A 14,083-nucleotide genomic window follows, 5' to 3' on the forward strand; every position below is an offset into this window, starting at 1 on the left:
CATCACAAGACTGGAAGAAAGTAAGTAATTTAACCCTTTACACTTGTGGGAATTGGCCTATATGGACAGGGGTTGTTATGTTCCCCAGTTTCTGTGTTGTTGTGGGTTTGTATGTGTGTGTATTTCAGGAAATGGCTTCCTGGAATCCTAAAGCAGCTGATTGGTCGGCCCCATCGCTGATTTGAGCTCAAACCTTTCACTCTCGTCAGTGGAAACAGCTGTCTCTTCAATTACCAACTCCTTCTCCAGCTTGATAAAAGCCAGTGTTCCTTTGTCAGAAGGGAGCTTCTTTTTTATGTCCTGTGTTGATTGTTGTGGCGGTCAGTAAAAGTTTTGTGGATATTATTTTGTAGCCGCTCCTTCTGAGGTATGTCTATGCCAATATGACTTAGTGTTTTTGGTTATTGAAATTGTTCACTAAATATTAGTAATTATTCTGTTTCATTTGTTCCTGGGGGGGAAGGGGAACGCACCTTGGGAGTGTTTAGGCAAGAGGCCTGCGGGCATACATAACCCGTAGTATTTAATCTGTCTATGCACGCTAGGTAAGACCTGGGCGGACCACCCCCTGTATTTTGGTTAATGCGCCAGGTGGTGCTTAAGGTTAGATAGGAAGTGGGAAGGCAGGTAAGGTAGGAGAGGGGACTCTTAACTTTTACTTTCTTTGCTTTGGTTCTATCCAGACCCTTTTTCCCACTTTACCGTGTTTAGGAATAATAAATTCCCTGTGAACGGTATTTTTCTCTGCCTCTGTCGTCCTTCCCCGCACCTACGATCACATACTTTTTCACTCCACGGGGCGTTGAGATGTAGCTGGGTGTTGCGTTCCCTCCAAGAGGTGTACGTAACAGGGCTAAATTGAAATGTTTCTTACAAAAGAAAAGCCTATGCATAGCCATGGTAGCAATTCAAAGGGAACAGTTTGGAGATTATGGGAAAGTTATCAGACCAAAGGTGAGGACAACAGTTCACCTGACACGACTGAATCCAAACATTACACTTGATTTTATGTGCAATTTACATTCTGTACTTTTTGCCGAATTTGTTGATGACAACATTTGAAAATACACTGGATACATTCAGTAACCTGATAAGAATGTTCCTGGAAAATGTGGGGTTGGTGCAACATAAGGCAACAAAAATGACATCCCTCTGCAAAGTAATTTCAATGCATCAAAGAGTCTTCAACTATAAGGTGTTTTTTATCTCTCCTAGCTGTGCCGTTGAGGAAATAAAGCAGCACACTTGTAGTTGTTTTGGTTGGATCACAACCCTGCATCCCACCATCACACAATTAGTCGTTTACACAGTCCAAAAACGGTCCATGATAAAACGCAATCTGGTTCAGGTTGGCATCAGAGAAACAGGTCATAATTTTGGTGTGTGTGGAAAGTAGCAGCAGCCATAATTTTTTTTTAATATTTCAAAACAATTCTAATAAACGCAACAGTTGGACAATGGTTGAATATACTCCAAACATTTTAAATCCATCCGGTATTGACTGACAAATAATGAACGGAGTTCAGGGATTTTGGTGTGAATTCTGGTATTCAATTTATTGTACTTTTTTTCTCCCTTCTTCTTAGAATGCACTTATATACATTTTCCTAATGGAATCAGGAATTTTTTTAAAGCTGAAATAAATGCTGCTTAATTTGCATAAATACTGTAGACTGGGTATATTTGCATTGACTGAATTAACATAAATGGGTAAAACAGGGCTGCAACCAGCAACAACCTGCTCTGTCTCAGCCTACCTGCACTCACCTGCTCTGTCTCAGTCTACCTGCACTCACCTGCTCTGTCTCAGTCTACCTGCACTCACCTGCTCTGTCTCAGCCTACCTGCACTCACCTGCTCTGTCTCAGTCTACCTGCACTCACCTGCTCTGTCTCAGCCTACCTGCACTCACCTGCTCTGTCTCAGTCTACCTGCACTCACCTGCTCTGTCTCAGCCTACCTGCACTCACCTGCTCTGTCTGTCTACCTACACTCACCTGCTGTCTCAGTCTACCTGCACTCACCTGCTCTGTCTCAGCCTACCTGCACTCACCTGCTCTGTCTCAGCCTACCTGCACTCACCTGCTCTGTCTCAGCCTACCTGCACTCACCTGCTCTGTCTCAGTCTACCTGCACTCACCTGCTCTGTCTCAGTCTACCTGCACTCACCTGCTCTGTCTCAGTCTACCTGCACTCACCTGCTCTGTCTCAGCCTACCTGCACTCACCTGCTCTGTCTCAGTCTACCTGCACTCACCTGCTCTGTCTCAGTCTACCTGCACTCACCTGCTCTGTCTCAGTCTACCTGCACTCACCTGCTCTGTCTCAGCCTACCTGCACTCACCTGCGCTGTCTAGACTGCCTCATTAATTACTGTTGTCACGTTCTGTTGTATAATTCAACAAGTGTGTCAATAGCAGGATACCCTCGGATTAAAAATCAACATGCTTGGCTCTCGATTACACCTAGCTACACATACTTTACATTGTTTGCAATATCAACTAAAATAAAATGCATTTATGAAGCCCTTTTTACATCAGATGTCACAAAGTGCTGTACAGAAACCTAGCCTAAACAGCAAGCAATGCAGATGTAGAAGCACGGTGGCTAGGACAAACTCTCTAGAAAGGCAGGAACCTAGGAAGAAACCTATAGAGGAACCAGGCTCTGAGGGGTGGCCAGTCCTCTTCTGGCTGAGCTGGGTAGAGATTATAACAGTACATAGCCATTAAGACCAGACATATCACTATAATACAAGTGTTCATTTTCCAAAGTTGTTTTCATTTCAGGTCATCTAATTTGTAAACATTTCAACTGTATTAAATGATTACTTCACACAAAATGAACACCCATCAAAATAAAGTCATTTTCTTATCTTTTATGTGAGGAGTGTTGAGACCATGTGTTAAATGTGTTGTTATAGATTCAACAGAAAGACATTGTATTCCACTGAGCCCATTTCAGCCATTACCGGTGTGTTTGACAGGTCCTTACAAACACTTCTGTGGTCGTAATGTTAATGGGAGAAAACAACAGGCACAAGCAAGAGCATGAAAGAGTTGCAGGAGTAAAATGAAAGCCATCAATCCAGCGTAATTTAAGTGACAAGTGGATTTTGGGCCCTTCAAACACAGGAAATCGATGGCAGAAAAAGACAGATCCTCAGGTGTGCAGGGCACGTGTGTTGCTATAGAAAGGAGCCATAACTGCATTCAGGTGCGTGTGCCGCAGCAAATTGTCTTCACAATCGACAAACATAGGCTCATTCTGTTCAGAACAACCCAGGGTATGATGTCATGTCATCTTGTAACTGTACATCAAACAGTGATCATAAATGTTGACACTGTATAGGGCATCGGTTTTATGCTATGCACTTGGACTCGCAGGTGTTCTGCTTGCTTGTATGACATCAAAGCGGTATTAATAATAATCCTCAACGTCTCATCTTTCTAAGTCCTCTTAACTTACAGCATTTCCCTCACTCAGACAACAAAAAATTTGCAAAAGTTATCAAATTAGCGGGAGGCACCTTCTTTTTGCTCGAGGTGCCCAAGTTCAGAACAGCTGTCAGTCAAAACCCATACAGCGCTGTGATGCGCAGAGCCTGAGCTCTGACGTCATGTATAGCATGTTACTGTACAGCCACTGAGCTCTGACGTCATGTATAGCGTGTTACTGTACAGCCACTGAGCTCTGACGTCATGTATAGCGTGTTACTGTACAGCCACTGAGCTCTGACGTCATGTATAGCGTGTTACTGTACAGCCACTGAGCTCTGACGTCATGTATAGCGTGTTACTGTACAGCCACTGAGCTCTGACGTCATGTATAGCGTGTTACTGTACAGCCACTGAGCTCTGACATCATGTATAGCGTGTTACTGTACAGCCACTGAGCTCTGACGTCATGTATAGCGTGTTACTGTACAGCCACTGAGCTCTGACGTCATGTATAGCGTGTTATTGTACAGCCACTGAGCTCTGACGTCATGTATAGCATGTTACTGTACAGACACTGAGCTCTGACATCATGTATAACATGTTACTATACAGCCACTGAGCTCTGACGTCATGTATAGCATGTTACTGTACAGCCACTGAGCTCTGACGTCATGTATAGCATGTTACTGTACAGCCACTGAGCTCTGACGTCATGTATAACATGTTACTATACAGCCACTGAGCTCTGACGTCATGTATAGCATGTTACTGTACAGCCACTGAGCTCTGACGTCATGTATAGCATGTTACTGTACAGCCACTGAGCTCTGACGTCATGTATAGCATGTTACTGTACAGCCACTGAGCTCTGATGTCATGTATAACATGTTACTATACAGCCACTGAGCTCTGACGTCATGTATAGCGTGTTACTGTACAGCCACTGAGCTCTGACGTCATGTATAGCGTGTTACTGTACAGCCACTGAGCTCTGACATCATGTATAGCGTGTTACTGTACAGCCACTGAGCTCTGACATCATGTATAGCGTGTTACTGTACAGCCACTGAGCTCTGACGTCATGTATAGCGTGTTACTGTACAGCCACTGAGCTCTGACGTCATGTATAGCGTGTTACTGTACAGCCACTGAGCTCTGACGTCATGTATAGCGTGTTACTGTAGAGCCACTGAGCTCTGACGTCATGTATAGCGTGTTACTGTACAGCCACTGAGCTCTGACGTCATGTATAGCGTGTTACTGTACAGCCACTGAGCTCTGACGTCATGTATAGCGTGTTACTGTACAGCCACTGAGCTCTGACGTCATGTATAGCGTGTTACTGTACAGCCACTGAGCTCTGACGTCATGTATAGCGTGTTACTGTACAGCCACTGAGCTCTGACGTCATGTATAGCATGTTACTGTACAGCCACTGAGCTCTGACGTCATGTATAGCATGTTACTGTACAGCCACTGAGCTCTGACGTCATGTATAGCGTGTTACTGTACAGCCACTGAGTTCCAATTAAAGCCACTTATCAGTGCACAAATCTGCAATTTTCAACCCGTATATATTGGTATGAGTGTAACGGGATACAAGGCGATGTCATGTCTTACCGGCTTAGATGTGGTGGAGGCAAACAGAACAGAAGCAGTGGGACCCCTGGTTGTAATGGGACAGCCTGTCAAACAAAAGAGAAAAAACGGGCTGAACTACAAGCTGACGCTTTTGATGAAATACAACATGGATGGGGACAGTTTCCAGTACAAATCATATACAGAGACGGCTACTGTAAAGCACAGGCACACAGCGGTGAAGGGTTCTTTGTGGGTAGTTGTTTTGTAGAAGCCAGAATGGAGTCCAATGTGAAGGTAGGCTGTGTATTTTGTGAATGAGAGAGATTGCAGCAGAGAGGGGCCATGAAAGGAGTGGGAGACCCCAGTAAACAACAGTAATACGCCTGAAACACAAATAACTCAAGATAAACATCAACTGCTCCTCTTCCTGTGCGTGTGTGTGTGTGTGTGTGTGTGTGTGTGTGTGTGTGTGTGTGTGTGTGTGTGTGTGTGTGTGTGATTGTATATTCACCTTTAACAAAACACCTCTAAATGCAGATGGTAATTGTTACCATGTTATGCAACCACAAACACATGGAAATAATGCAGTGGGAAGCAGTGCAAGAAGCAATGCATGTGTGATGGCCATCGTATCCCTTGTAGGGGTGAATTTAGTCCTTGAAGATAAGTCAGAACAGACACTACATTTACTGTGCATGTCCTAGTAGTTAGCACAGCCAACCGTAGTCTATTTTGGTTCTTTGGACATACAGTCGTTTTCCCATGATCAGACGGACCAAATGTCTTATGGGTGTATTTCAACGCTCAAAATGCTATTCTAGACTTGATAAGTCATCTATCAAGCAGAGATGTTGCGATAGCACGACTACATACTTATGTGCCAAATGTGTCGGACCTGAGGCCAGAATGAGTCAGTGAGTGTCTAAGTGGGAAGAGTGCAGGTTGACATTGAGTGGACCGAGAACGTCCAGTCCAATCCGTGAGCTCATGTTGCATTTGGCCCTGCAGTTCAGTCTGAGCGGCATCTTTCTCCGTTCTGCTGCTCAGCCTCTCTCTCGCTCCCTCTCTTTCTTGTGGGCCTTTTCTCTAAAAGCTGTTATGTATTCCCATGCCTGCTGCTAGGCCCCCCCCCCCCCCCCCCCCCCCCCCCCCCCCCCCCCCCCCCCCAACCGCAGCTCACGCTGCTCTCATTCAATTACAAAGCAGACTACAGTCAGGACCTGGGTGCTCTGCTTCCAGGCCCAGTCCTCCAGTCCCACTCAGTTCCCATTGGCGAGTGGAGGGCGCAGGAGGGAAGGAGGGAATAAAGAGAAACAATAACTGAGGACGTGGCATTTTTAATAGAGCAATTCTTCTTCTTTTTTTCTATTTAAAACCGAACGTAAAGTCAACATGTCATTAGTTTTGGTTTTTGTTGTGGCTCCCAAACCATAAGCCTGTGGAACATAACTTAAAGATGGCAATGAACTGGCAACTGGTATTTTTCTTTCTTCCTTAAAATGAATCCCCCCTGATCCAAGTGTTTCCTTCATTCCGGGAAACCAGACTTCACACTCCAATGCTTTTGTTTTCCTGTTTTCCTGTGAAACCTTAAAGGGACAGTTCACTTATTGGAAGTTTTAGCTCATTTACGACCTTCCAAGAGTTGTTTCCTCCAAACCGTTTTTAAACGGGTTCGCTGGTTCTTTACCAATGTCCAGAATCTCCTGGCTAGTATTTTCATCATCCTTGAAAAATGGTACAAAAGCTTAACTTAAAAACTGTCCATTTAAGGCGCCAATGTTCAAGCACTGGGATATAGATAGAAACTCACTTCTTTGAGCGATAATACCATCTTTGATGTTCGATCTCGAGGATTATCAAAGGAGAAGAGATCTTACACGACACTCAAAGAATATCAGGTGTGCCGACAAAGAAAAGGAACAAATCCCCTCAAGGCATTTTCTTTCCATTTTCTGACCTTTGCACCGTTTCGTAAAGTAACGTTTAAACACTGCACACTTGGATGTATTAATAACGACTCTGAAAGCTTTTTACACTACATCTGATTTCATTTAGCAGACTGAGCTGGTCTTTTTTATATTGCGGAAAGATTGTTGCTTCCATCAATGTAATTATCTGCATCATTTCCAATCCCCCTTATATTTTTGGGGTAAATATATATATCCATACACGCATGCATACATATACACATATATACATACACATACCTATATAGACATACATACAGTATCTCACAAAAGTGAGCACACACCCTACACCCCTGCAAATACCCGAGTACATCTCCCCACGTGACAACAACGAAGAAACGACACTCCGCCACAATGCAAAGCAGCGAGCGCACAGCCCGCATAACAGTGCAAATTTGCTGTCCCCCCCAAAACAACACAACACACAGCCATCAATGTCCAAACCGTCGGCAACAAAAATGAGCACACCCCCAAGTGAAAACGCCCAAACCGGGCCCAATTAGCCATTTTCCCTCCCCGGTGTCATGGGACTCGTTAGTGTTACAAGGTCTCAGGTGTGAATGGGGAGCAGGTGTGTTAAATTTGGTGTCATCGCTCTCACACTCCCTCATACTGACTGGTCACTGGAAGTTCAACATGGCAAAGAACTCTGAGGATCTGAAAAAAATTATTGTTGCTCTACATAAAGATGGCCTGGGCTATAAGAAGATTGCCAAGACCCTGAAACTGAGCTGCAGCACGGTGGCCAAGACCATACAGCAGTTTAACAGGACAGGTTCCACTCAGAACAGGCCTCGTCATGGTCGACCAAAGAAGTTGAGTGCACGTGCTCAGCGTCATATCCAGAGGTTGTCTTTGGGAAATAGACGTATGAGTGCTGCCAGCATTGCTGCAGAGGTTGAAGGGGTGGGGGGTCAGCCTGTCAGTGCTCAGACCATACGCCGCACACTGCATCAAATTGGTCTGCATGGCTTTCGTCCCAGAAGGAAGCCTCTTCTAAAGATGATGCACAAGAAAGCCCGCAAACAGTTTGCTGAAGACAAGCAGACTAAGGACATGGATTACTGGAACCATGTCCTGTGGTCTGATGAGACCAAGATAAACTTATTTGGTTCAGATGGTGTCAAGCGTGTGTGGCGGCAACCAGGTGAGGAGTACAAAGAGAAGTGTGTCTTGCCTACAGTCAAGCATGGTGGTGGGAGTGTCATGGTCTGGGGCTGCATGAGTGCTGCCGGCACTGGGGAGCTACAGTTCATTGAGGGAACCATGAATGCCAACATGTACTGTGACATACTGAAGCAGAGCATGATCCCCTCCCTTCGGAGACTGGGCCGCAGGGCAGTATTCGAAACATGATAACGACCCCAAACACACCTCCAAGACGACCACTGCCTTGCTAAAGAAGCTGAGGGTAAAGGTGATGGACTGGCCAAGCATGTCTCCAGACCTAAACCCTATTGAGCATCTGTGGGGCATCCTCAAACGGGAGGTGGAGGAGTGCAAGGTCTCTAACATCCACCAGCTCCGTGATGTCGTCATGGAGGAGTGGAAGAGGACTCCAGTGGCAACCTGTGAAGCTCTGGTGAACTCCATGCCCAAGAGGGTTAAGGCAGTGCTGGAAAATGAGGGTGGCCACAGAAAATATTGACACTTTGGGCCCAACTTGGACACCTTCACCCAGGGGTGCGCCCCCGCCACCAGCGGCCCAGACATCAACGGCCGCGAGCCGTGCCACCCCGAGGGGACAGCAAATCCACACCACCACACAAGCCGCACACCCACCACCCCACACCGCAGCAAAGCGCCACCCCCTCAGCGCCGCCACACGAAAAGACACACTCAAATATCCACAAAAATGTGAGGGGTGTACTCACCTCTGTGAGACACTGTACTTTTTTAAAGAATATACCTTTATTATTATTCCCCGCAAACCCTAACACCGATCGCCCAATTGGAGTAAACTAATAAACACTTCGGCTTTTACCTTCAATTTGTTCATCTTATACACATTTTACAGACAGTCTATTTTACAATAGTTCTTTTTTGTTTGTTTTTAGTCCTTCCTCTATTTCTGATGTCCATCCAGTTTGATTTTTATTTGTAACTGCTATTTCACAAAAGTTCTGAACCTATTTACATTTTACAGACACCATATGTTTTACAATGTTTATCTTGTTATTAGTCCCACCCTTCAGCTCCATTCAACCCCTCCCATCTATCTCTCAACATCATCCATTTCGGATTTCTATTTGCCATATATTTTTCAACTGTGCTGTGATGCTTCACAAAACAATTGAACATTTCTATTCTCATAGCTTCTACAGATTGTAAATTAAAAATGAAAATGTTGCTAAAATAATTATTATATTATTGATTGATTGACTATGGCTTTTCAAATCACCCAGTATTGCTATCTGCAGCGTTAGTTCTAGGCAAATGTTGCAATTCTTCAGCCATTCCTGGACCTGTGACCAAAAACGAGCTACATATGGACAATACCAAAATAAATGATCTAATGACTCTGCCTCCTCACAGCAGAATCTGCAGAGCTGGGAAGATTGTATCCCTCATATATATAACGTTCTATTAGTTGCAAGAATTTTGTATAGTAATTTAAATTGAAAAATTCGAAGTTTTGAATCCGGCGTTGTTTTGCGTATCAATTCATAAACCATGTGCCATGGAATGGGTACATCGAAAATCTCTTCCCAACTATTTTGCAATTTATATGGCACAGCTGTCAGTTTTTTGGTCCTTAAATGAAATTGGTATGTGTTTTTATTTATCACACTTTTCTTTAACCATTTATGTTCTTTAATACAGGGCCGACATACAAGTTCCTTACTTTTTTCCCCTTCTACTTGCCTCTTCCATTTTTGTGGTAATGCTGCAATTAATTGGTTGTAATTTTGGGTAGAGTAGACATTTCCATATGTCTGTGTTAGCTGCATCACTTCACCAGTCCTATTTATGATATCATTCACTAAAAGTATACCTTTTTTAAGCATTTCTTCGAAAAATATATATTTTTTATCAATTACTATATTTGAATTTAACCACAATATTTGTTGTATTATTTGTTCTGTCTTTTCAGGTGGATTAAACTGAAATTGCAACCAACTTTCTACGGCTTGTTTAAAAAATAAAGATATTTTGGAGATTATTTCCTTTTCAAACAACCGAAGGTGGGCAGGTGTAATCTGAATAAAGGGAAAAAGGCCCTTCTTGAACATAGGATGAGACATTCGTACCAAGTTACTAGAAAACCAGTTTGGATTGAAGTATAACTTTGGTATGACTGATGCCTTTAGTGAGAGGTCTAATGCTTTAATATTTAATAATTTCTGCCCTCCGAATTCATAGTCGTTATATAAATAGGCACTTTTTGTCACAGGCGTCGTAAGGAGTGGACCAAAATGCAGCGGGTAAAGTGCTTATCTTCTTATTTATTAAAGGAAAAACACTTCAACAAAACAAACAACGAAAACAGTCCAATAAGGTGCACAGACTTATACTGGAAACAACCACCCACAAACACACGTGAAAACGAACACACCTAAATATGGCCTCCAATTAGAGACAACGACAACCAGCTGCCTCTAATTGGAGGTCATTGAAAAACACAACATAGAAATAGAAAACTAGAATAAACATAGAAATAGAAAATATAGAACATAAATCAAAAACCCCGAAACACACAAAACAAACACCCCCTGCCACGCCCTGACCAAGCTACAATAACAAATAACCCCTTTTACTGGTCAGGACGTGACACTTTTAATTTTATCTGGCTTGCCGTTCCAAATAAAATGGAATATTTTTTGTTCATATAATTTAAAAAGCAGGTTACTAGGTGTAGGCAAAACCATAAGCAAATAGGTAAACTGTGATATGACTAAAGAGTTAATCAGGGTGATTTGTCCATAAATAGACAGGTATTTTCCTTTCCATGGTAGCAAGATCTTATCTATTTTTGCTAACTTTCTATAAAAATGTATTGGAGTGAGACTGAGCTAGTCTTTGCCAAAACCTGTTATAATTACTCCATCTGTACATTCATACAACCTACACACTAAGGATGAACACCAGTGGTGGCCTAGTAAAAGGAAACAAATGTGCTTCATATTTTACATAAAACATTCAGGGGTTTAAGATTAAACAATCAGGGGTTTAAGATTAAACAATCAGGAAGGGAGACTGATGAAGTTGCAATGATTCTATACAGTAAATCCAATGAGAGCCATCCCCTCAGTGGCACAGCAATCAGGCCTACATTTGTTTGACCTCAATCAGACCCACAGTGAGAGGGAGTGGGGCCTCCCATCCTTTCTCTTTTCACTAGAGAGGCCTGCGAGCGGGCCTTAGCGATGGGGATCTTTTTGTCAGCGAGTAAGGGCCCTTCCTGTGGTGTTTGGTGCAGTGTGGTCCAGCGAGGGAGATGCCTCAAGTTGTTTAACGCTGTAATTATATTCAGAGAACGCTGGAGCCGGGTCAGTCACGCAGTGTGGCCGGTCATTCACCCCTCTGAGGAGACAGCCTTCATGGGCTCCAAGTTCCAACAGGAAAACAGAATTTAAAAAGATAAACGTCACATACACTGAACAAAAATATAAACGCAACACGCAACAATTTCTCAGATTTTACTGAGTTACAGTTCATATAAGGAAATCAGTCAATTTAAATAAATTCCTTAGGCCCTAATCTATGGATTTCACACGACTGGGAATACAGATATGCATCTGTTGGTCACAGATACCTTAAAAGAAAGGTAGGGGCGTGGATCAGAAAACCAGTCAGTACCATTTGCCTCATGCGGCTCGACACATCTCCTTCACATTGTTGATCAGGCTGTTGATTGTGGCCTGTGGAATGTTGTCCCACTCGATCCAGAGCATCACAAACAAGCGTCCCAAAGCCGATATTGTTGGGGTTTTTAACAAGCATTTCATATCTGCTGGTTCAGTTTTTGATAATGGTTGGTCCCAGGCCTCTAATGTAAGCTCTGTTACAGTAAACTATAATATAGGCCCTCATGTGAACCATTTGAACTTTGAGCCTGTTTTTTTATGCTGAGGTCTATAAAGCACAAAAGAAATTGCAGTCATCATTCACAGTATTATACACTAGAAAAGTAACATAAAAGTGGATTTGGAGACTTACAGATGGCAAACACTTTAAAACAGAGAGGCCCACTCAGAGCTTATGGCAACGGACACTTTTGGACAATCCCCAAGGCATATCTTGCAATGATGAAATCACTACAAGGCCTTTATACATTGCTGTGATCGTGTCAGAGGCGGAACGCATACCTACGTGTGTTTAATGGAGAATAATCCATTCAAATGACCCATCAAAGAATAAATCAAAGCCTTTTCATCTATTAAGCTACTAGCTAAAACACTTCGCATACAATGCTTTTACAATACCTACAGTATGTCCCTGTCTTTGTATAGCCCAGTTCAGTCATCCCACGGGTCTGTCTATAACTTAACAGAGAGCAACAGACAGTGTGGACAGGATGGGGGGCAGCGAGGGGTGCATAGCAGGAGAATAATCATGCTGAGACAACAGGCTGAGAGGTCCAGAGGGCTGTCTCTGACTGGTGGGGTATGGCTAGTTAGGCTAGTCATGGTGACCAGGAAACAAAGCAGCTGCTGAACAGACATGTCTGTCACTGTGGAAGCTCACTCTGCATTCCACTGGCTGGTCGGTCACATTCTCACACTTCACTTCCACTAGGGCTTCCACTAGATGCAGTCAGTCTGAACGTTTTACTCAACCGCGTGCACACACACGCGCAGCGCACACACGCGCAGCGCACACACGCGCAGCGCACACTGCGTAATTAGGCCATCTGTGCATTAACAGTGCAGAATATTTCAGATAGTATTGGGCCATTTATCACAAAAAAGGGACACAAGTTAAATAATCTGGAAGAAAGTTTTCCTCTGACCAGAACTTTTAACAAGCCTATGATTTCATCTATCACATTACAAAACATAAAAACATAAATTACCAAAATAACTCTAATGGGAAAAAGTTTCCATGCAAGTGAAACGAGATACATAAAAATAAACTGTTCAAATTAAACAGATACTTTCCAAGGAATTACATCAATAAACAGTTGTAGTAACACACTTTTGCTATTATTGGTTGTACAGCATTCCCTGATCGGTGACGTGGAGTTGGACAGAGGGCATTCGTGGCAAGTGTGCCCTCTACTCAACTTTATGGTCACGTGAGGACGGAGTGCACTTGTGGCAGGTGTACACTCAATATATTTATATGGCCAGGTATTTATACCTTATACCTTCACCCAGACAGAGTTGAGTGGTTGAGCACACCAACAACTCTCACAACAACCAGTATTCATCATTGAATGTGAGTACAAACAGCTTTAATTGCATAGAAGAGGACTAAGAAGAGGACTTCCTCACCTCTGTTTTGTTTGTGTGGCATTTTGGACGCTAATGGCCGTCACATGGTAATGGACAAGCCAAGCAGCCATTTATCTGTTTTTCTTTGATACATGTAGCTGGTAACCAATACATGTTCATTGTTTATGCACCTTTTGTGCAGTTGCCTTTGTGGTGAAATTATTGCCTGCTATTTATTGCCTTGCTACCTTACGAGCTTTATTGCTTGTTTGCCACATGCTACGCTATGTACAGTTGAAGTCGGAAGTTTACAAACACCTTAGCCAAATACATTTAAACTCAGTTTTCACAATTCCTGACATAATCCTAGTAAAAATTCCCTGTCTTAGGTCAGTTAGGATCACCACTTTATTTTAAGAATGTGAAATGTCAGAATAATAGTAGCGAGAATGATTTATTTCAGCTTTTATTTATTTCATCACATTCCTAGTGGGTCAGAAGTTTACATACACTCAATTAGTATTTGGTAGCATTGCCTTTAAATTGTTTAACTTCGGTCAAACGTTTCGGGTAGCCTTCCACAAGCTTCCCACAATAAGTTGGGTGAATTCTGGCCCATTCCTCCTGACAGAGCTGGTGTAACGGAGTCAGGTTTGTAGGCATCCTTGCTCGCACACGCTTTTCAGTTCTGCCGACCCATTTTATATAGGATTGAG

The 14,083-nt window shown here is 43.2% G+C and overlaps 1 protein-coding gene across 2 annotated transcripts in view; it reads right to left on the reverse strand.

Moving 5' to 3' along the window:
- The window catches only part of tspan9a (tetraspanin 9a), a 290,457-nt gene that overhangs the window by 248,058 nt on the left and 28,316 nt on the right, over positions 1–14,083 (reverse strand). Inside the window, exon 2 of one of the 2 annotated variants that reach the window (XM_029696832.1) lies at positions 5,060–5,124. The exons of the other annotated variant lie outside the window; for it this stretch is intronic. The gene's annotated coding sequence lies outside the window, so the exon portion shown is untranslated. The remainder of the gene's footprint in view (positions 1–5,059; positions 5,125–14,083) is intronic. 2 annotated transcript variants of the gene reach the window in all.

The sequence above is a fragment of the Salmo trutta genome, chromosome 17 (assembly GCF_901001165.1).
Source record: "Salmo trutta chromosome 17, fSalTru1.1, whole genome shotgun sequence".
Classification (NCBI taxonomy): Eukaryota; Metazoa; Chordata; class Actinopteri; order Salmoniformes; family Salmonidae; genus Salmo; species Salmo trutta.